The following is a 24,704-nucleotide window of genomic DNA, read 5'->3' as shown; positions in this document are numbered from 1 at the left end:
GTGACCCAGGTCCCTCCAGTTTTACCTCCTTTTCCTATCTGTAGGGTTCAGTGTCATCATCTGTTAAATATGGTACTCAGGCTAGAAGGCCAGCTGTACTTCAGGAATCCCATAAATCTACTGAAAGCAAACTAAATGATCAAATGAGAAACCTCAACCCCAGCATGAACAATCCTTACTGCTGGCAGAAGTTTCATCTCCACCATGATGAAATGAGGACTAAATAGTGCACACTTGTTCCTTGATTTCATGGACAGGAAGACACAGCTAATTTTATGTGAGATTTAAGAAGTAGGGAGAACAAGACACATACTGCACTAAACTTAATACTCTCATCTGCCTTTGCTTTCCCTTCCTTGCACATTTACTGAAGGTGAGATGTGTTTAATTAAGGTTATATACCAATAAAAGCCAAATTATAATTTTCTTTTACCCATCAAATTTGTCTATATAGAAAATGTTTTCCAATAATAAAAATAACATTTATTAACCATAAAATTTCAAATAATTTTAAAACACAAAGAGTAGAAAGTAAGAGTTATACATCTCTTGCACAGATATATTTTATTTCCTTTAAGGAGTTTAACAAATATCATACAAAATCTTTTCTTATATACATACATAAAGTATATTTTAAATAAAATGAAATAATACTATGTGTAAATTTTACAACTTGCTTTTTCACTTGACAATATATACTATAGACATCTTTTCATTTGAATTTACATTGCTTTACCTCATTATTTTTAAAGGCTGAGTAGTATTCTACTGTCCAGATGAAATAAACTGTATTAAGCCTTCACTACTTAGCCTGGCCCTCTCCTCCCTAAGGTTCAGGTCCCTGCATCTATGAAGGGAAGACATGGTCTGGGGGAAGAGCAGGTTTTGCAGACAGTGGTGAGCAGGCAGGGAAGCAGGGCCAGCTGACTGCCACTTTTTGCCCCTCCCCTCTGGCTTTCAGCAACACTTCCTCATCCTACAGTTACGTGAACTGCCTTTTTCTCCTTTCAAGTTTCAAAATTCCCTGCACTCAAAGAATTTCGGAGAAACATTACATGAGTATTTTATGATTGTTCATTTCAGATTCCTCCTTCTCTCTGACAACAACACATCTGGCACTAATTTAAATACTCATGAAGCAAGACCAGCGACCTCACAGAAAGCAAGAGGGGAAGGATCCCCTTGATCTTTCAGTCAACATGGAGGGTTAAAATTGTCCAATTTAAAAATACAGCTGGGCAAATAAGAATAAGAGATACTAAAATATTTAAATCAAATACTTCTGGTTAACTGAGTCATATTGCCAAACATTTAAGTCATCCTCACTCCAAAAAAAAAACTTTATCAGGAATCTGGCCCTTAACAAGTCCTATAAAACAGAAGTCAAATAGGACTGGCTGCAGACTGATGGTAAGAGTCTATTTTTCTCAGAATGCTGGGCTTTTAATTCCAGAATGAAATCCAAGCATGTTACCCCAGCAGCTTATACCTTACACAGGAGATGGTGGACATCGATGGGACAGTTCTGTATTACTTTGTCAACAACATCTGAGATGGATTCCATAAAATCTGGGTTGGCAAACTGAATTTTATACAGATATAAAAGAAACATTACACATTTCTATCAACAACTTTTTAAAAAAGTAACTTTAACAAATACAGAATTCACTATGCCTTTAAAACTGTCACATTGGAATGAATGTGTCAAATTAATCCAAGTGACCGTACATGGAGTGATGGTGACATGTCCCCTCAAGAGATGAAATGTGTGGGTTTAGAGAGGGAGAATATCAAACACTAACAAAGACAGACCAGCACCGCGTTAGAATACACAGTGACTCACACATTTTATGAGATTTTAAAAAGCAAGTGCTCAGTGTATGTGACGTGTAATGAAAAATATTGTGAGTAGGTAATGAGCATGTGATGTATAGACACTAATGTCATGAAAAAGTTAGCCAGGATATAAGAAAAACCTAGTCAGTGACTCACACTGTAAATCTGAGCTAGAAGACTGGGAAGGGGGTAGGGTGGTGGCTTCTAAGTGAAACAATCAATACGGTAACAATCATGTTATTGAGTAAAAAATCTTACATTCAATTCCACAAGTGAAATAAGCTAAAGTATAAGTAATTCAGTTACAAAATTCTGCAATATGCTTTAAAAATCATGGAAAGTGTTGCTCAAGGGAAGAAGAAGTCACCATGCAGTTGTTCACTGGGCGTTGTTAGTTTATGTCTATTTTAACTGAAGAATATCACAAGCGAATGAGTGCCGTGCTATCAGGTACACTCAGACATACATTGTGTGCCATTTCCCTGAACAAACAGTCATAAACATCGAAGAACAGGCAGTGGTTTGTGTTTACCTATTAAATGTAAACTGAATGAGGCAGAAAATTATACCAAAATACAAATAAAATCCAATTTACTTAAACCTTAAAATATTGCCTCTTGTTACTGCTTTTGCAAAAGCAGTAATCATTCTTTGTGACTACTCATTAAACTGATAATATCTCTAATTCTTCTTTCCGAGGCTGTCTTCAGACAGAAGCTTTAACTTGCAGCAGGGAACACAGCAGGATCAGCTGTCCTGGGTTAAAAGTTGGAATGAAAACAGATCATCATGAGTGATGGGAAGGTTACATGTACGCTATCGTTCTCTTATACAGACGCAAATTCCAATCAGTCCTCGAGATAAACTAGTTTTCATATTAGTATAAGATGAATTTCAAATCCATTCTCTTCTATTGTTCTTAAAGCTTCTTCCTAACCGCTCTTGGTTTAATCAACCATTAACTGTTTAACAGATAGCCAGAGCAAAAGTGGAGCACGCTGAAACACCCAGTCAAATGGGTGGACCACGGAGAAGCCAGAGCAGCCACTGAGGCTGCAGCCTACACTCCCAAGATCCTCCCTGGAAGGTGGCCACCTCATTCGGGAGCCCCATGGGGAGACACTCTTGCACACATAAGGTGGCAGCATTGCTCCACACACGTCATTCTCTGCACACTCAGAAGCAAATGTCTTACCTCTGGGTGAGAGAAAATTTCAGGGCCTGGGAATCTTTCCTAGCCAACATCGATAATGAACTTCTGGCTGATGGCATTGTTCCCTGTGTACTGCGGATCCACGTCATACTTGGCAAACTCCTTGACTATATTGGGGCAAATGTGTCAGTAATTCTCCTGCAGACACACACACAGAAATGTCACCAGCCATTAGCCACCACCCAGTCTGCCCTCTGGCAAACACCCAGTATCTCCAGCACCACAAGCCCCCAACATCAGTCCTGCCCATGGCCACAGCTCCAAGGGACACATACTGGGCTCAGTGATGTCTAACAGCTATGCTTTGGCCACGTACTCTGCTTTCGTTCCTGCTCTGCTGTTAGTCCCAGCCTCACATGTTGCTGCACACTATCTGAGATGATGTCTGATGGTGCCTACCAAGTCCCTCATCTCCATCTCCTCTCTTCTTACTCCTTGTATGCCCCCACGTGGCACCTGCCCAGGCACTCGCTGCCACCCACTGGGACCAGCAGACCCGCATCACAGCCCAACCCAGATCTGAAGGCAGCAGATCTGGCCCTGTGCTCACCAAGGCTGATTGGCAGGTGGTTAACCTGCTGTGCGCTCTGACACAGCACACTCAGTGGCTGCACAACAGAGAGTTAGTGGGTGCCTAGGCACTTGGGATGCACAAGTGAATAAAACACACACAGACCCCTTCCCATTGGCCCATACACTGGCTGAGAGTCAGAGTAACCAGTGATGGTGATAAATAAGTAAGTGGAACAGCACTTTTTAAGGTGCTGGGACCATGAACCAAAGAAAAGCCCGACTTTGGCAGGATGGAGCTGCCACACATTGGGGTATGAGAACCCGCTCAGTGCCAGCCCCAGCCTGTGTTGTACAAAGTGTTTCCTCAGCTGGTGTTGCCTGACTTGGGGTCTCTGGGTTGATCATCTGTCCTTAGAGCTAACCTCACAAGCACAGCAGTTGGCCCCTGGGTACTGGATTCTGAAAGTCAGCTTCCTGTGGGCCAGATGGGCTTTGTTCAATGCCTACACTGTGCCAGGCCCAAGCTGGTGCTCAGGAGGACCTCTGAAGGCATTTTCATGATACTAAGTTCAAAATTTCTTAGAATCCCTGAAACGAAACCTAATAACGTCCTCGGTATACTCTGCACAACTGTAAGACTGATGGGCCAGACATGCTACACACCCCTGTGCTCACTGATAACTGAGTGAGTGGGTCAGTCCATACAACTTCAAATCTACCAGGCTGAGGGCAGAAACTGTAAGTTGTCCTAAGACACCAGGTCAATGTCTCGTAGTATCTCAGAGGCATAACTGAAGGCAGGCAGTGCCTCCACAGAGTTGATGGTGTGCAGTGTGTCGGCCCCAAGACCTGGACCACCACTGCTCTCACCAACAGGACCCACGCATCCACAGGCCCCCTCCTGCCCACAGGGGCAACAAGACACGGGGTAACTCTGACTCACTCCCACAGACAGAAGTGGGGCAAGAACTAACTGACAGCAGGGTTGGGACAGGTGACCTGCAGGGAACACAAGGAGCTCTTCCACTTCCAAACTTCATGGCTGAGTGATACATTGTCACTGCCCAAATGGGCCAGCCCTGGTTCAGGGACAGAGATGGACCCCAGAGAGCCAGTGAGGAAGGTAAAGCCCACCACGAGGACTAAGAGAGCAGCCTCTGTCACAGTCAGCACACTTAGGGCCCCACTCACCTGCATGACCACCCTGATGATCAGGGGCCAGAGGCTCTGAGACACATTGGTAACAGGAGTGGGGTGGTGAGGGAACTTGGGTCAAATATCCAAATTTACTTCCTTGAAGAAAGGCAAGGAAAGGACTAGGGGAAGTTCTAGGAAACATTTTAATCTAAAAAAAGAAAGTCTTATGCTACTTCTCTAAACCTTCCCCCAGAGGGAAAGGATTGACTCCCATGGGCTGCCCAGGAACACACACCCAAGCTCTGAGGTGCCCCAGCCCTGGAAACTCTAGTCCTCAGCACACCCAGCCACCCAGCCACCCTACTCACAGGAGCCCTGACCCACACCAGTGCACCCTGTCCTAAAAATACCTCTACATCCACCAAGAGTGTCGTGAAAAATGTAGGACTCCCCCCAGACACTAGCTTTCCTTCAACCAGCCTGTTACTGGGTGCAAAGGTGGGAGGAAAGGGGGAGGCTAACCTCCCTTAAACTTCCCTGCAGCTCAGAAACTGTGTGTTCAAGGCCACATGTCAACTCCATGCTTAAATTCTTCTCCAAAAACAAAATCTTTGCTCTTTATATAATAATTATCCTTGTATTACTAAAAATATCTTCATTTTGACTAAAACAAAAACAAAAACAAAACAGTAATTTGTCCTGATTTTGCAACCTGAAAAGGAAGATGCTTTGAAAGGGATCTGTCAACTGCTACCTACAGAGTGACACAAAGACCAAACTGATGGATCAGTCAGGTGGACATTTTAAATAAGGACCAATGAACCATTTTCCTCTGAATCTTACTGATTTAATTTTAGAGCTTCCTGTAACTCCTCCAGCATGGTAACAGAGTCTAGAAAACATAGGAGGAATCTGTTCAATGATTCACCCTAGAACAGCATCACTCTGACTGGTAATTCTCAGGGTACAGAATCATACACAGCAAGAGATGGAAATGAGTTTGAATTCTGGCTGACTGCACAGGATTCCTCACAGTCACTGCTGCTGCTGTCTGCTCCTTACTTGGGAAATGAAGCCTGGAGGGAGAGGTGCAAAACACATTGACTAATTGAAGGTTCTGTCTAATCAGGCTCCAATTAAATGACATCGTACTACACAGGATGCTCAATACCAGTTATCAAGCTACTCTCATTTACAGCTGGAACCTCCACAAGCATCCATGTTCAGAGAAGAGGCTAAGCTTTCAGCCCCTTAACTCAAGTGGTAAACAGATGGAGACCCACCTTCATGGGGAGGGGAGGGAAGGCACAGTGGAGCAGGGGTGGCAGCCACGAGGGGTAGTGTGCAAACAACCGTTTCTCTCTCACACCCAAACTGGCCAATTTCCCAACTGTTTTTACCTTAATGGCCTTTGCAGACTCCAGTGGTTGCTCAGGAGGGATTCCCACCTCCCTCTCCCTTGGCAGCTGTTGAATGAAATACATAATATCTCTACCTGCAACAGGGATGTGTCTGATGCAGCTTCCTAGTACCTAACCTTCCACCTGGGGAGACAGAGAGGCAAAACACCATGTGAGTAACTCCAGGAGGGAAGCCCTCCCTGGACTCTAAGTTAGACTTCTGCCCCCACCTGCCCTGGCAATGCAAGCATTTATTGAATCCCCACTCTATGCAAAGCTCAGGACTAGGGGAGGGAGGATAAAATGACCACGCATGCAATTCCGTTAGGAGAACCTGTGATGCTCTTTAAGCAACCAAAGTGGCCTTTCCATTAGGAATGTGAAGAGAAAACCACAGAAGGTAGTTAATTTCTAAAATGCTGCTGTCTGTCCAAACATTGGGTCATATTATTTTGTTCCTCTAACTAAAAGGAAAAAGTTTTAACTATTAATTTTTAAACACTTTTATTGTGTTTTAGGCATTTTACAATGTTGTGTCAAATTCCAGTGTAGAGCACAACTTTTCTATTATACATGAACATATATATATTCACTGTCACTTTTTTTTTGCTGTTTAACTATTAATTTTTAAACCAACTACAAATTGGCTTGCATTTAAATGTCAATAACCTGGTTAGCATGTGGGATTTACAGTGTGACAACCTGGACTCAGATCCTGGTTCCACATCTGTGGGAAGAGTAACCATGGCCATACCTGTTAACACATATATTTCAGCCTTGGCACCTTCACCCATCATATGGGGTGAGTGGCTGCACAGAAGAGACCCAGTAACAGGCAGCAGGTCAAGCACACAGCTTGGTGTAGGCATGCATTAAATACTAAGTAATTGACCTGCTCACTCTAGTAAGGGCTGCACTTGGTAGGAATGAACAGTCTGGCAAGTTCCCCTCAACCCTATGCTATGTGAGATCCATGCTGAGGGGAGTTTGGATCTGCTCACCCAGCTGCCCTCCCGGGCCAGTGACCAGGCTGCCAGCCATCACCAGCAGGGCAGGGCCAGGAGCTGCTGTGTGGCCCCAGGGCCTCACCAGCCCCCTGGGGTGCCACTCAATATGCAGGCCACAGGCTGGGAAGGTCCAGCTCATGCTGGTGGTAGCAGCCGTGCAGAGTGGACAATCCCCACCTGCACCAGGTACAGGAGGCACTCTGAGCTCCCTGATGGCACTGGCTGCTTGTCACACACTCATGGAGACAGGAGGCTGGAGCAAATCCTCATCCATCTGAAAGATGTATCAGTTCCACCAAGTACAAGCACAGACAGTTACCAGTGAAGTTGCAAGAAAAGGTGACTGAATTCCTCTTGTGTCTTCTGAGGTGCCCAACTTCTAGAAGTGAGAGAGTGTGTAGCATTTCTCAGGAGCCCAAGACAATTGTAGAATATTTAAGATCAATATAAAAGATATGTACACATAATTAAAATCAAAAACTTAAATTCATAAGAACAGTAGCTCTCACAAACAGAAACTATTCACAATTTCTATACTCAATATATTATTTATAACATTTTCTAAAATTAATTCAACCCATGTTGAGTAAGTATCAGCTTCATCACAGATTAAATAAAACAACCCCCCACAGCCAATGGTAGGAAAATAAGTAAATGAATTGTGCTATACCCACATGATGGGCTGTTAGGTAGTTACTAAATATTTTTCCACAGAGCATTTAACCATAAAGATACATCAGGGATAAATCAATATGCAAAATACAACTTCAGGAGCACATTGTACAATTAGAACACGAAATCAGATGGAGGGTATCCCAACAATGCTTAAAACGTGTATCGTGTGTCTAAGAAAAAGAGCTCAGTAGACTATACCAAAAAAGTGTGGCACAGTCCTATGGGCAGGTTTGTGGGTCACTCTATCTTCTTTTCTACATTTCTCCATTTTATCTAAATTTTGTACAGTAAATGCAATTTTTATAATTAGGGGGAAAAAACTGCACTAAGAAACAGAGAAAAATTTGAACAACAACTTTCTCTGTGGGCCTGCACATAGTGTGAAACTTGTTTCAGACACACAGGGGAGGCCAGGAAGCAGGCCCACAGGCACAGGCCCTGACCTCGGTCTGCACTGACCTCTGAGGATGTGACCTCAGAGAAGAGCCAGGCAGGGCCACACAGAAAGTGGCACCAAAACAGCTCACACCCCGAGACTGGCTGAAGGGGCTGCGAGCACAGAGCATGCTCTACAGGACTCCTGCCTCTCCTCATCCCAGGACAAAAGGACACTGGCAGGGTGCGAGGACACAGGGGAAGGGTTTGGTTTTTTCCTCCAGACTGTAGATACGTCAGCCTCCCCCTGCAGTGATTTCTGAACTTTGAAGTATTAAAGCACCAGCATATTAGTACATCATCTCTGCAACGTCCTGAAATAAAACAGTGACAAATTTTTAACTGAAATAAGTGAATTGATTTTAAAAAATCCCAAGTTTGCATTTTTTAAATTTAAGTCTTAGTTGATTCGCAAAGTTATCTTAGTTTCCAGTGTATACCATAGTGATTCATTTATTGCATTTTTAAAAGGAGCTTAGCACATATACACACAAACCTATATTTGCACAAAAGATACTTGTAATACACAAAATAACAAACATCAGTATCAGAGGTTGCCTCCAAGAAGGGACCTGGAGAAGGAAAGGCACGTCTGACTTCCCGATGTAACCCCCTCCAGATAGCTTCAATTAATTTAAAAAAAAGGTTTAAATTATTCATTTAACTAGTCCATTGTACCAAATATATATATACACATATATATGTGTGTATATATATATAGTCTCTTGAAGCCTGAATTAGAAATCACTTCTGTAATATTTTGAAAATTAAAATGATAAAGTGACATTGCAGAGCATCCTGCAAGTCAAGGTTAATAATCTCTCCTTCTTGGCTCTTAAATAATTTTTAAAAACCAAGAATCAAATCCTCTCCAGCCTGATCTTGTCACAGAACACAGAATCACCCTCCAAATGGTCATGCACCTCACCCACTGATATCCAGATGACAGTTCAGAATGAAAGCCAGGAAGACCCTCCTGAGAAAGTGACACCAGGGTCAAGCAGAGCCCAGGGACATCAGACGACTGCTGACACCCGACTGCACAAATCTGCTACTGCAAATTTCCAACTGCCAGTGCCACAGACACTAGGCATCTCCCATTTTCTCACACACCTGGGTTAGAAAGCTCTTGTTACCTTTGCTAAGTACAGGTATGTCTTCAAAAGTGGTGCTTTAACAGAAGGGTTTTTTCTTTCACTGCTTCCTTCACCTCAAATCAGGTTAGGCCCACAGACAGAGCAGAATTCGGTGCCCTGCTGACCACTGGGATAGCGTGAGTGACCCCATCCCTGCTGTCAATGGTAATTCCTGTTAATGTGTGTTCACCAAATTGTCATCATGTCCAGTACACAGCTAAGGCCAGCAGTGCCTTCACAAATACCACGGAGACCATCAGCATGGGGACTTTCTCAAGTGTTCCACCAGCCTATCTTCAGGTTTGAGCAATAAGCCCTTTCTTTCTTACAGAGTCTGAATGACCTTTCCCTTCCCTACCTTCGATCTTCCTCCCAAATCCAAATTCCAAAGTGGACAACTAACATGTAAGTTTTGTGCACTTAATCTGGAGGAGTCAACTCAGTAAGAGAAATCAACGCTTTGCTAAGAAAAGCCAGAGAGAAAGGAATTTTATTGTAGAATCAGGAGGTTTTAATTTCTAATCCACTGGTTCCCAGTGTGGGTCCACAGATGGATTGCAATAAGACTACTTGTGGAGACTTTAGAAAGACAAAATACTGGGCCTGGCATCCAGAAATTCTCATCTGGCAGAACCAGGATGGTTGTTCTCAACCAGGGGCAATTTTGCCCCCAATGAGCACCTGGCAACATCTGGTGCCATTTCTCGCTATCACACTTGGGGGAGGTGAGACTGGTCGTGGTGCTTCCCCTGGTGGGTCAAGACCTGAGATGCTGTTAGACATCCCACAACACACAGCTCAGTACCCGCCCCTCCCACGAGGACTGCCCGATCCAAAATTCTGAGGCTGGAAACTCGTGGTCTGATATAAATTCTGAGAATGTGTATTTTGAAAACAAACTTTTGAGGAGACCTTGCTGCATAGAACACTCTGAGAACCACTGGGCCAATGTTTCCTAAAGTGTCTCCTATTCCATGGAACAAAAACAGCTTAGGAGTTGGGGAATATTTCTGGTTAAATTTGGAAGTTGTGGAATAAACAGAGTTTTCTAACGCAGGCATTTTCAAAGCCTTTAACACATCACTGTGTACTGAGAATCACCACATAGAGGACACAGCATGTGGAATCTTCCAAGTTAATCATCTATGCAACTCCTCTTTTTTCCCACAAGCGAATAGAATATGCAGGAAACATTTTGGAAAACAATTTTATCATTTAGTCCCTCAAATTTCAGTCAATTCCCTTATATAGAGTGGCAGATACATTACACCTAAAACCAACAAAACCCCCCATGAAGAACAAGCAGCTTCAGGGGAAGTTCTGCAAACTCACGGAACAACAGGAGATCAGATCCACAAGGGGCAAACCTTGAAAGGAATTTATTTTGTTTTGTTTTGTTTTTTTTTTTAACATATTCTATAGTATATTTTCTTTTTTATGATCAGAAGTAAAAGAAGCCAAAGAACCACACCTACATCTTGATCTTGTCTTCCTTAGGATACCTAGATTTTAGTGAATGTAAACAGACAAAAGCTGGACAAACTCTACACCAGCAGTAAAAACATAAATCACAGAACTTGCTCTGTACAGTGTTTGAGCTTGGACCAGAACGGGATGAGTTCATGTGCACTTGAGTGCGTGGGAAAGGAAACCACACCACACAATCTTTCAGAGGCCTCTAGAATCACAATTTCTTCCACATTAGACAACTAAGGTCACTTGGAAATCATGAAAGTCACTTGTCCTTACCTGAACTGCAATGTACAGTCCTGGTACATTAAATAATTTGAACATAATTTCTGCAAGATATTCTCTATTTTCTGGTGTATTCAGGGGAGGTTCTGTCTGTAAGGAAATATTCACTATATTTAGTGTTCACCAAAATTTCATGTAATTACATCAGAACCACAAAAAGTTAATCTAAAAGCATGTTCATTAAGATGCTGTACAACTCCTTAATTTGATAGACAGTACACCCAGAGTGATTCATTAAACTTATTTTGGCTGTAGGGTTTAAAAATCTTTGAGAAAGCAAACCCTCTCTAAACACTTCTGCTCTTACTAATCCACCCCAAAACAAGAACAAGCTACAGAAAAGGAAACTCCACCTCGGATAACAGAACGCCCAAACACCGTGAAACTGAAGAGACGTACAGTGAGCTGTCAAGGGCAATAACAACCCCACCGAGACCAGATGAGTGAGGACACGGAAAAAGAACACCAGTGACTTCAGATACCAGCTAATATCCAGTTCTCCAGAGAAAAGAAAAAACAGAGAGCCCTTGCTTGGAACCAGAGCAGTCTGAGCAGCACAGCTGCAGAAGCCTCATTCCACAGGCCCTCCCCTCAGAGCACAGGTGGCAAGGTGAGAAGTTACACCTCCACCATCTACTGTGAGAAAGACAAGCTTGGGACAGAAGCTACTTCACCCAGACGCTGCCTGCCACCCAGCCTAAACTCGCACACACAGCCAGTTCAGGAAGAGATCCCCTCACTCAAACATGAGGAAAGAACACAAAGAGACTAGCCAAATACCATATAAAAACACTTATAGAAAAGGAGAGGGGAGAGAGATAATAGGAAAAAACAAATGTCAGATAAAAAACATGTACCCAGAAAAATATAAAAATAAAGCAGATCAAAATCATGACATAGATATCTGAATTTTTTGAAATGTCTTTTTAAAATAATAACTATTATCTAATAGAAGGAAATTAACAGGAATACAGAAAGATAAAAGTCAATGAGCCTGCTTTTTGTCATTCAGCAATATGTTGAACATTTTTCCATGTTAATAAATATGGATTTACATCACATATTTAAGCTGGGGGAAAAAAGAGAGAAAATGAAAAAAAAAACAAAGAAAGGAAATAAAATCTAGGCCTTTTGACAAAAAATAAATAAATAAAATTCCACATTACCCTTTGTTATAAACTGAGCTTTGTTTCCCAAATCTCTTATGCTGAAGCTGCAACCCTCAGGTGACTGTGTTTGGAGATGAAGCCCCTAGAGGGGTAACCCAGGATCAGTGAGGTCACAGGACAGCACTAACATCTCTGCAGGAAAAGACAGAGGGATCAGGGAGCTCTCTCTCACTCACACACAGAGGAAGAGCCACATGAGGACCTGGTGAGAAGGCGGCCGTCTGCAAGCCAGGAAGAGAGATCTCACCATAAACCAACCATGATGGCACCTTGATCTCAGACCTAAAGCCCCCAGAGCTGTGAGAAAACAAATGTCTCTTGTTGAAGCCACTCAGCCTATGATGTTTTGTTAGGCTTATTGAGCAGAGCAACATACTCTTATAGCAGGAAAAGGGCAGCCTGTCTTGGCCATTGGCACAGCTGCATACAGGACACTGGGACACACGGGGCCACATTTACAGACTCTTCTGGCAGGAAAATATGACCCCAGAATTCTACATCTGGCCACACTGCCAATCAAGTCTGTTGCAAAAACAAAATACCTTTAAACATACAACTTGAGAGAATTTGGTTTCTATGAACCCTTCATGAATTAACCATCAGAAAATAAGCTTAAGCCAAGCAATAAGAATGCACAAAGTACAGTCAAAGACATAGGGTGAGCAAGTAGTCCATTTAAGATGTAGGGATAAATACATTTCTTTTCTGGGGGAATCTATAGCTATAGAACAGAATGTAACTATTATAAATTAAAACAACAGGAATAGTATCAAGTTGACAGGCACAGATGGAAAGGAGGAAAATATAAAGACACTGATGCCCTTGTGTCATGAAATCAAAAGATATTGTTTTCTTGGTTGAGCAGCAGAGACACCAGTAAACATAAAATCACAAACATAAATATCAGAGTAAGTTCACTAACATAAACAATCAAAAGTAGGTGATAGAAGAAAGGAGGAGGTAAAAAATGTGGACATGTACTAACTTGGTCACTAAGCGCAGTAGGAAGGATTCATTCCTAAACAAATACAGGTAAATATCTTATGCAAAAGTACAGTTATGTTAAAATATGTTTTACCAATTATCAGAACTAATATGCACCCAATATAAACCAAAGAGAAAGCCAAGCCTGAGTTTTAAAATATCCATACATAAATAAAACACACCAAAGCCAGAAAGCACAGCACCAGAAAAGCAGCTGGGACCACACATGCCTGCCACACAGCCCAGGCCATGCCAGCACAGGCAACGGGAGTGCTCCAACACCAATCAGCCCAGCTACACCCCACCTTCGATTTTACCAAGTTTGGAAAGTGATTTCCTCTCTCCATGCATAATTAGCACTGAGTTCACAGGAGTCTAAACAAAGTGCTCATCGCAGCACCTGGCATGGGGAACGTACTCAGTGAAAGTGCATTATTATCACTAAAATCATCAACATGTACCAGTGAGAAACTCACCTACTGAAGAGAAAGTCTCTTAACTAAGACTATTAGACAAAATCAAATTCCATCGTCAAGCCAAGGGACATGTAAAACAAGGTGCCTCAGAGAGGTGCACAGTTGTCACAGCTTCCAAGATCAGAAACAACATAACTGCACATAACTAGGAACTGATTACACAGATTAGGTCAAATCCATAAAATGTAACACATTTGCAGCAATTAAAATGGATGAGCATTGTGTCTGCTGATATGAAACAATATCTACTATAAATTTGCTACATGAAAAGAGGCTCTCCATACATACACATTCTTAAATATACTTCTGTATCTACAACATTTTTTTAAAAACAAGGTGTATGAGGGAGAGAAATGAAGAGCTGTTTATGGGAACAAAATTTCGATCTTGCAAGATGGAAAATTTCTAGAGGTCTGTTACACCATAATGTCAATGTAGGTAACATTACCAAATGATACATTTAAAACTGTGTTAAGTGGGTAAATTTCATATATTTCAAATTATAATTTCTAAAATTTTTAAAGTAAAAATCAAAATGTACCATAGTATGTCTATTTTGTTACCATTTTATGAAACATGTTTATGTATAATCCAAGTGCCTGCACATAATTATTACTGGTTAAGCACCAGTAAAGTTGGTTTCCTCCAGGAAGGGGATCTGGAAGGCAACACAGAAGTGGGAAGGAGACACTCTTGCACTGGAAATCGTTCTGCAACTTTTGAATTCTGTGCTGTGTGTATGCTAACTTTTCAAGCAAATAATCAAATCTGGATATCAACTAGCTGGGGGCTTTAGTTTATACTCCTATCTGATACAAAGCTCAAACATCATGCCCCAAGTAAGTTTTAATTACTCTAATTAGAATCAATACATCCCCTGAATGGGAGAGAGAAAGCAATCTTAAGACATAGACAAGAAATAATAAAGTCATCAAAAGCAGATTGTAAGTGATCTAAAAGTCATTCAATAACACATTACTTATTTTATTGTGCCTGCCTCAAGGGGCTGAGATCAAATTATTTAATACCTTAATGTTCCCAGTACACATTTAGCACCGTGTTAGTGATTACTATTTCAGATTTAATTTTTTTTTACTTTTCTTTCATTTAAAGCACATGAAGAATAGCTGTGGGTTCCAATATTTAGGTTACAATATATCTCCTCATGGCACCTCCTATCAACCTGAAAAACAGCCCTAATAACTACCTACCTCACAATTGTCTGTGGGATTAAATAAGTGAGTCAATTCATGCAAATACTTGGTGGGGAGAGGGCTGGGCCCTTAGCAAGGGCTGAATATATCAACAATCAACTGTAATATCAACAATATATCTCAGACCAGAAGAAATTGAATGTATTAACTCCAGAGACCTAGAGTCTTCTCTTACCTTGAAGAGGAATCCAAACACCTTAATAAGTTAATTTTATAAACATAACATTTAAACTGATTAGAGGGGGGAATAGGATGAAGAGAGGAAGGCTAGAAAGGTATGTAAAGTGGGAGCATAGTTATGCAATGTTTCCTTCCTGACTGGTTTAAAAAAAAAAGTGAGCCTTTAGAAGACATTCCAACAAGAAGTAGATTAACCCTGGCTCTGGATTCTTCCTGGGTTTAATTTCAGTGTCAGGTGATGTTCCAAATAAATCCCAGATGAATGAAAAATATACATAAACATCAAAGGAAAGTAGGTCTACTTACATAAAAATTTACAATTATAGATGTTCAAAATTATAACCTACAAAAAATCAAGTGAGAAAAAAGTATCTGCTTATGACAAAAACTTCTTATCTGTTATATGAAAGAGTTCACACCATAAACAGATTATGGCCATACATATAACAGAATATTATTCAGCCCTAATAAAGGAAGGAAATTCTGACACAAGCTACAATGTGGCTGAACCCTGAAGACCTTATACCAAGTGAAATAAACCAGTCATGAAAGGACTAATACTGGGTGATTCCACTTATATGAGGACACAGAATAGTTACAGTCATAGAGACAGAGGGGGGATGGTGGGGGCTAGGGCTGGGGGAGGGGGGAAGAGAGTTATTCTTTAATGGGGGCAGAGTTTCAATTTGGAAGATGAAGAAGTTCCTGAGATGGATGGTGGTGATGGTTACACAACAATGTCAATGTACTCAACTCACCAAACTGTACATTCAGAAATGGTTAAAATGGTAAATTTTATGTTATGTGCATTTTATCACAAAAGAAAAATTTAAATAAAAAAAGTTCAAAGAAATCATAGCAACAATAAAAGCAATAAAACACTGATATGTACAAAACCCAGGACATGAATAGGCAATTCACAAAGGAGAAAATACAATTAATAAATACATGAAAAAATGTTTAAGATCAAAGTTTCTCAAACTGCAAATTAGAAAGTCAAGTAATCAAAAATGATGTTAATCAATCCTAAGAGTTCAAATAATGTGGCTTCTTGTACATTGAAGATTTCAGTGTGAAATATTATACCAGAGATTCAAAATTATTAACACATCTGGACCTCCAAATTATATACATATATATATAATTTTTATATTCTTAATATAAAAATGCTCTAAATATAGAAAAAAATGTGCAAAGATTACTTTATGTTATGTCTTAGAAAACCAAGAAACTGGAAACAAAAGTAAACATCTAAAAATTGTGGGGCTACTAAACAGATAGGAAACAACCATTGGATACATGATTGTATGACCATTAAAATGAGGATTATGAAAACCGTGCAAGAAAATGGGCGAAAGGGATGGAGGACACAATATTGAATGCAAAATCATATAAAAACATGAGTGAAAAGATTATGTAGAGCTATACTAAATGTTAATATTTATGATAATGGGATAGGAGTGTGAAAAGTCCCACAAGAATCTTCCAAATTTTCTAAATCGCACTTATAGTTCTATTATAAGAAAAAAAAAATTCTTTACAGGAGTTGTGAAACCCTGAGTTACAGCCTGTGAGTGAAGGCCACGGAAACTCCCAATACAACTTCCTGGCTTATTTCTCCACAGGCGGAGAAGATAACAGAAGAAAGACTTCAGCCCAGGGCAGAAGCCGCAGCACATGCTGGTGTGGCTTTTCCCTAGCCTGTTGGCTCTGTAACTTGGAAAACACTTTCCATATCCAACCACAGTTGTGAAGACAGCTGAATTCTTGTTCTGTCACTGTCTTCATACCTGTAGTCACATCATTATGGCAGTCACTGCAGTTTCCCTACCCAGTATCTATTCTGCCTTCTGCCTTAATGACAGACCACTGATCAATCACAGGCCCAGAAAACAGCATTTCCCAGACTTCCTGGTGGAAACGGATGGCTAAGTAAATTCTAGCCAATAAGAAGCAAAAGTTGTTGGAAGTGTCTTCTGGGAAAGCTCCTTACAAGTTTGAAGGTAGACTCATGTAGTAGGCCCACTTCTGCTCTTAACCCCTTCTTTCCTGGAATATGGAGGTGATGACTGGAGCTGCAGCAGCTAACTTGTTATCTAAGGCAATCTTAGAATGGAAGCTGTATGCTAAATATACTACAGCACACAGATCCCTAGTGACACCAGGAAACTGACATACCAGCACTGCCCTCCCTACTACAAATGTCTTTAAGAAAAATAAAACCTTAAACTTGCTTAAATCACTGATTTTTACACTTTAGTACTTGCTGCGAAAGAATTCACCATCTTTGAAGAATTCACATTAAAACCCATTAACAGAATGTTTACAATAAAATTAGGTTCTCCTGGTTCCTGAATCAAATTCAGCATTATTAAAGGCACATACTTCTGGGTTCTCAGAACCATAATCATAAATCTATGTTTTCCTCAATCCTCATTTTCTCCTATGTTTACCACCAGTAATTGCTCCTTTAGAGGACTAAATTAAATAAAACCTTCCAAAAACCATTATTTATATATAACAAAATCTATATTGGAAATATCAAGTTTTTCATATTTTTTAAAAAACTGAAGAACATGATTAAAACTTCACATGAATGCAAGTTACATAAGCATTTTTATTCATAATGATGGTAAAATATCATCAAGTATTAATTCAAAAATGAATAATTAGTCAATACTATAAAAATCAATCCATATTTCTGGATAAAGAAAGCAAGCTGAACACATGCATCTAATATTGCTCCAGTCCCAAACTTCTCCATAACTGTAGTAAAGAAACATTTTTAAAAACATAAATCCTCAAGGAAGGGCAAGTAGGAGAAGAGATGACAATATTCTGAAAATATGAAGAACATGGGCCAGCAGTAACAGCCTCAGCAGTGCCAAGGAAGTCCAACTCGTCACCAGCCAGTGCTAGTGTACAGGACAGAGCAGGTCTGAGCCACCCTCATGAACCAGGAAGGGAGTTACTGTGATAAGCCAGGACAAACCACATGTCATGGTAAATTGTGTGTGTCAGCTTGACTGGGCTAAGGGATACCCAGAGAGCTGGTAAACCATTCTTTCTGGGGTGTGTCTGAGAGGGTGTCTCTGGAAGAGTTTAGCATGCAGTAGACTGAGTAAGGAGACCTGCCCTTGCCAATGTGGGTGGGCAGCACACAGGCTACTGAGGACTTGATGGGAACAAAAGGATAAAGGAAAGGTGATCCTCCATCCCTGAGCTGGGACACCCATCTTTCCTGCTCTCGGGTGGATGGCAGAGCTCCTGGTTCCCAGCATCCTTGGGCAGCAATGCTGCTTGCTCTTCCGCCCCTGATTCATATTCAAAAAGTTTGCAAATCTCCTCTACAGCTATAATTCAATTTCTCCTCCAGAGCACTGCAGTTCTTTAAAATATATGATTCTGTTTTGAACTCTGGGCAATTCAGTATTAGAGAAAAGAGCGTGGTTCCCATTCGCTATCTGCTTAGTCCACGTGACCAACATGAGTTGAGTCTCTGAAACTTCTTGAAAAACATGAGCTGTACTGAGCTCATTCCCACCATGGATGTGCAGACGTCTGTCATGGCAGTCAGAAGGGACAATTTCATAAGCTACTGAGGGAACTTTAATTTAAAACTTTTAGACTCTTTCACACCAAGAAGCCATTAGCTGATGTAGGAGTTCAGTAAAAGTCTTCAATGAATTTCTGGACATGGCCACAAATCCCTGTACCTGCTTCACTCCCCTTTAATTATCCCATTAACTCATGACAAATGACATAAGCCTGAGAGACACCTACCCTTGTCATAACTTCCTCTGTCACATTATGCAGCAAACCCAACTGGTAACTTCAAAGTACAATACACGTAGAACAATATTTTCTTATGTTTAATGTAATAAAATTGATTATTTTTGAACATTCACTTCAGATACTCATTTTTGGCAAAGACTTAAGCTTTTCCATATTCATACCAAACACCTCCAATTCCTTCCCAGCAATTGGTTTTATTGTATTGCAGTGTATATGCCAGCTAGAGCAGAAAAATTCCTGGTAGGAAAAATTTCCTGTGGGCTGTGTCCTGGTGGTTGCATTTGCTCCATGGGCCTAAGACTCAGACTCCCTCTGAGTAGAGTGGGATGGGGCATGCAGAGAGAGACAGCTGGGCCCCAGGACCAAGCCTGGAGTCCTACCCACAGCTAGTTATGTGATGTACGAGAGAAGGGAACATGCCAAGCATGGCAGGTGGGAGTCTGTAATTTTTTGGGCTGTAAAGACAAAGCCACTCAGACATATTCTCAGTTTCCTGGCTCCATGTATTTTACATAAACCATCATAGATACACAGGAGAGAAAATACACAGTGGCCTGTAAAACACAGTACATGGACATGGCAATACCTAGTTGTGAAGATACAGCCAGGAAAAAGCTTAGAGCACTTTCAAGGACTTGATTTAATAGACACAAAATATATAGATTCCACTAACTACCATAACAGCCTTGTTATTAACATATTTAAAGCCAGATAATTCTAAAGAATATTCCATATTTAACATTAGAAAGAATTATATAATTGAATCAGGGACCATTTGACAATGCACTAGCATGGAAAAATCCAAAGCTAAATTATGTATGTTTTAATGTGCAGCTTACGTTACATGCAATTGCTATCCTTAAAGTAAGTGTTTTATACGTGTAACTAATTTTAACTTAAAAAGAACATAGAACAATGAAAACAGACTCCACAACCAAGAGACACTTCTCTTCATTTCTCTGTATTGTTTCATTTCATCTGAAAAAGGTCAATTACATCTAGATTATCAGGGCCCATAACTCAACTCAGTGTTAGTGTGAGATTTAACCTTGGCAAAATAGCACCTTGATTCAGCTCCCTCTGCTGTAAGAAGCAAAGGTCAGAGCCATCCAGTTATTTCAGTAGGACACCTAACTACACAGGTGGTTTCCTACCCAAACCCATTCCTCCCTCCTCGTTCCTTGCTGCTGGAGGCTGGTTTAGGTACTTACCTCCTGGGGCCAGGTGATGAGATGTGGTCCACTCACCAGCAACAGGAGAGAATCTTGACTCATCAAAATGAACTGAAGTAATTTCATTCCCCTCTAGGGCCCACACTGGGCATGGAGAGACAAGGCAAATCTGCTAGGAAGGTTTCTGAGGAAGGGAGCCTTAATTCTAAAACTCTGAAAGTAAATACACCAAGAGTCAGTACAGGAACTCGGGCAGCCACTCTGGGGTCTGAGGGGAACCAGCACAAGAGGCCAAACAGGTGAATTAGGCTGGGTTCTCACCTCCACCTCTGAGCTGCTCAAGTAACCAGCCCTGAGTGGCCTGACTCTGTCATCCTGTTTTGTGGGATAATTAGCCCTCTTCAGTTTTGGACATTTTTGTTGAGCCTTCTGTTATTTGCCCAAAAAGCACTCCAACCCATACAAAGAGCTTTAGTGGGAATTAAAAACTCCCCAGGGAAGAATATCCTGGGTTTAAAATCTAAGCAACCCAGAATCCACAGGGCCCTTCTCTCAGTCCCAGTTACTCACCATCAAAAATTGATGGCCCTCAGGTTCAGCTCAGGGAAAATTAAAAATCACTTGTTCCATGAAACTCTCCATTATATCCCAGTCTTCAATTATTCCATGTCTTATTGGCCACTAAAGCAAGAGAAATCAAACTATGTCAAGCTTCAGTTCATGTCAGTAAGAGCAACAGTTTTAAAAGCACTGGCCCAGAAGAGACTGAGTTATTAGAGAAAACAGGTCTTTTGCACTGGGTGAATGTTAATTTATGTAAAGAAATAACAGGCACTTTACCAGAAATATTAAGTTATATTATCGTTTATATTCTACTTCACATTTCTAAGTACAAAGTGTCATTTTAACAGTGGAGTAACAGATGGAAAATTACAGCTAATCCTCCATACCATTCCATTTGGAGTTTGGAGGTTTTTAGAACAAATACATAGTTAAACAATTTTAGTGCTTCTTTTTAATTAATCAATCTATAGCTCTTCTATATCTGACAGGTCAGTGAGTCAATCTGCAATTTTCCACAGAAGCAGGTCTTGCTCTCACATGAAGCCCAGCATTCCCAGAGTCAATCCTGCATTCCGGGGTTTCATAAATTCACTTGATTCCCCAGATGAAAAATGCCTTGTTCAACTAACACAACACTGTAAATCAACTATACTTCAATTTTGAAAAATACCCCATTCAAAACCAACAACAACAAAACCTCTTTCCCAACACAAGAATAAAATACACAGCTCACATGTACAAATGCTATGAAATCTACCATTTTACATGATTCATCCTACTGCTCTGTTCTTGGTGATACACTTACTGAAGCAAATCCCAGTGGGGAGTTTACCTTTATGGCATATGTGGGTTTATCTATGGCTTCATCCCCTATGAAAAACTCCAGGTCATAAACTCCCCTCAGCACCCTCCTTTGGGCTTGGTCAACAGCCTTTGCTGACTCTCTGATGGCAATACCTTAGGGAGAACAGCACAAATATTTCTGTCAGCATCCATACTCATTTCAAGGATCAAGGAAGTATAATATAACCCCTGTGTATGTACAAGTAAATTTTCAATGTCAGGGTCTTATTTGGAGATGAATGTGTTCACAGAAAAGACGCTATCACAGAGCACATAAAGTAATACAAAAACCTTTCTTATGTTCTGGTATTATTTTCAGTGTGGCACAGAGGAACTTAGCTGGTCTGCTTTTAATATTGACAAAAGATGAATTACTAAATTTTTCAGTTTCATCTGAAAAAACATCCCTCATGATAGTGAAATGAAAAGCACATATCAATAGGTTCCAAATTTTAGAATACAATGTAGAAGGACACAAAATTAAAAATATAATATGAAAGAAGAAAGTAAACTGATAAATGCTCATACACTCTCATTTTAATAAAACTGTGTCACACAGATTTAAAATATATTTTTATTCTTCTTACAAAATCACTAAAAGAAAAACCTAAAAGGTTGCTGACTAATATCTGGCAAGAAAAATTCAATAATCAAACAACTGTATTATGTAAAAATATTAATGGCTTTATGATATATTATTTTAATAACAGTTTAACCACTATATTTAGGAATATACTTATAGTTAATAATCATATGAAACTTCAAAGTAGAATTTAACATCTAATGAAATGTGGAAAGCTTCATAAAGATTCAATTTTCAAATTAAATTCCTAAAACCTGGTCACACTTTGCTTTCCCATAAACTCATCTTCATCAAATTTATTCCAAAACAAATGAATAAACATATACAACTATTTTTAAAAGTAGATTATTTGTAGTTCCCAATTTATTAGAACTGAAGTATAGCAACAAAGCTAAGGGAGTGAATTTTAATCCTTGTCCTCAGAAAGGCATCTTGAAATAATAGGTTGAAAAGGTAGAAAAAAAAAAGAGGTACAGGACAGAAATCACTTTGCTCACCTCCTCTTCTGACTCCAATTTTCTGCCGCACTTAGTCCAGAAGCTTTCAACTTACAGAAGGTGGCACAAATCCAAAGGGCAGGATTTCTGCAGGACTAAGGCAGCAGGCGTGATGTGGACGTGCTGGGGGCGGAGCCCAGAGAAAGCATCCAGGGCAGAAGCAGCAGGAATATCAGGACCACGAGGACGAGAGTGGGACTGGGGAGGTCTGGAGGGCCAGAACGGACTGGGGCAACTGCAGACACAAACACACCCGTCCCCGAACACAGGCCCCGCCAGGGACGGCGCACTGACGGGCATCGCGCAGCCACCTGTGCACACGCAGCACGTCAGAGGGCCCTGACGGGACGGCCCGCAGCCGACCCCAGACGCCCGCGCGGCAGCGGCGCTGCTGCCGGGCCGGCGGGAGCCCCTGCAGCCGTCTCCTCTCGCCCTGCGCCCGGTCTGCCCTGGGTGGAGGCAGCGGCGGGAGGGAGCAGGGGCGAGCGGCCGCCGGCTCCGGGACTGACCGGCCGCACCGCCCTGAGCCTCGACTCGCCCTCGCCCCCAACCCCGGGCGGGGTAGCGGCCTCCGCAGGAGCCGCGGCAGTGAGAGCCCGCCTTTGCGATGAGGTCCAAGCCCCACAGTCTGCGGACCTAGGACCGCGAGGGCTTCAAGAAGCGGACTGCGTCCCTGTGCTTCCGGAGCAAGCAGGAGGATGAGGTGCTGCTGGTGGGCAGCCGTTGGTCCCAGACCAATGGACTGACCCAGGAGGAGGACTGGAGCCCCAGGAGGAGCCTGCCGGTGCTGCCGTGAGGGAGGCTTACCAAGAGGCTGGAGTCAAAGGAAAGTCAGGCAGACTCCTGGGCATATTTGAGAACCAAGACAGAAAGCACAGGACATATGTCTACGTCCTTACTGTCACTGAAATATTAGAAGACTGGGAAGATTCTGTTAATACAGGAAGGAAGACAGAGTGGTTCAAAGTAAAGGATGCCTTCAAAGTTCTCCAGTGTCATAAGCCTGTACATGCAGAGTATCTGGAAAAATTAAAGCTGGGTTGCTTGCCAACCAGTGGAAATTCCACAGTCCCTTCCCTTCCAGATAGTAACACCTTGTTTGTAGCTGCTGCACAGCGAACCTCTGGGCTGCCATCTAGCATAACATAGACAGGGTTGGAAGGACCTCTTTCACCATGTGCAATCTCGTGGGCAGAGGCTTCTTTATTTTCCTTGGCAAATATCTTAATGACGCTTACAAACTGAATTTGTCATGCAGGATTTTTTTTTTAACAATCTGCATGTTTTTTAGGCGCTTTCAAATCTTCTTAAAAAAATAGTGTAAAATATCTTAATAAGCCAAAGCCATGTGGAATTTTTTTTAGATGCCTTAAATATGCTCTCCCACCCAGCCCACCCACCTTGTTATTTTGGTTGACATTTTCACTTTTTCCCCAGTATTTTTTATCCATTTGATGTCAGTCTGTGGTTTTTTCAGATCAGCTTACTTGTGGGTATATTATCCCCGTCAATTGTTTTCTCTTTCACAATATTAACATATTCAATGAATCCATTTGTCAACTCATTTATCTCAATTTTCACAACTGGTACTATGTCACTAGCTACCTGATATGGCCAATTCCCCTGTAACTCAATAGTCCTTTAATACAGAGTTTAACTCTATAGAGCTGATGATTTTTAGACCATTACTGTAAGCAAAATGCATGTAGAAGATATCTTATCATGGAACCTGTATTCATGGAATTGAATTAGAGTGCTCAGTTGCCAATTCCCTTTATTCATAATCTCTCTTTACACAGAACACACAAGAACCATATTTCCCTCAATGTAAATTGCTGCTTTTAAATATATATTTTCAGTTTGAATTTAGTGACATCTCTTCAGTTAAACTTGCTGGTTACCAGTAAACACCTTAAATACCAGTCAGTGGTGATGGCATCACAATTGAGTAAAATGACCTTCTTGTTCAGCTGTTACAGACCTAGATTGTTAGGGTGCCTCAGAATGTCTCATCTCTTGTAGGTGGTCAGCAGATAGGTACTATTTATCATGTAACTAACTACTGGAACACTGGAATGTACCTGAATAAGAATTATTTTGTCTTATTTTTATATTCACAT

General features: G+C 41.1%; 2 pseudogenes; one reads left to right on the top strand and one right to left on the bottom strand.

Moving 5' to 3' along the window:
• Positions 1 to 1,483: 1,483 nt before the first annotated feature.
• Positions 1,484 to 21,916, bottom strand: LOC107035059 (actin-related protein 3B-like; annotated as a pseudogene).
• Positions 21,917 to 23,191: 1,275 nt separating this feature from the next.
• Positions 23,192 to 23,829, top strand: LOC102538663 (diphosphoinositol polyphosphate phosphohydrolase 2 pseudogene; annotated as a pseudogene).
• The last annotated feature ends 875 nt before the right edge of the window (positions 23,830 to 24,704 follow it).

The sequence above is a fragment of the Vicugna pacos genome, unplaced genomic scaffold (genome assembly GCF_048564905.1).
Source record: "Vicugna pacos unplaced genomic scaffold, VicPac4 scaffold_20, whole genome shotgun sequence".
Taxonomy (NCBI): Eukaryota; Metazoa; Chordata; class Mammalia; order Artiodactyla; family Camelidae; genus Vicugna; species Vicugna pacos.
Note: the sequence above shows the minus strand (reverse complement) of the source record. Positions and strands in the feature narration are given on the sequence as shown.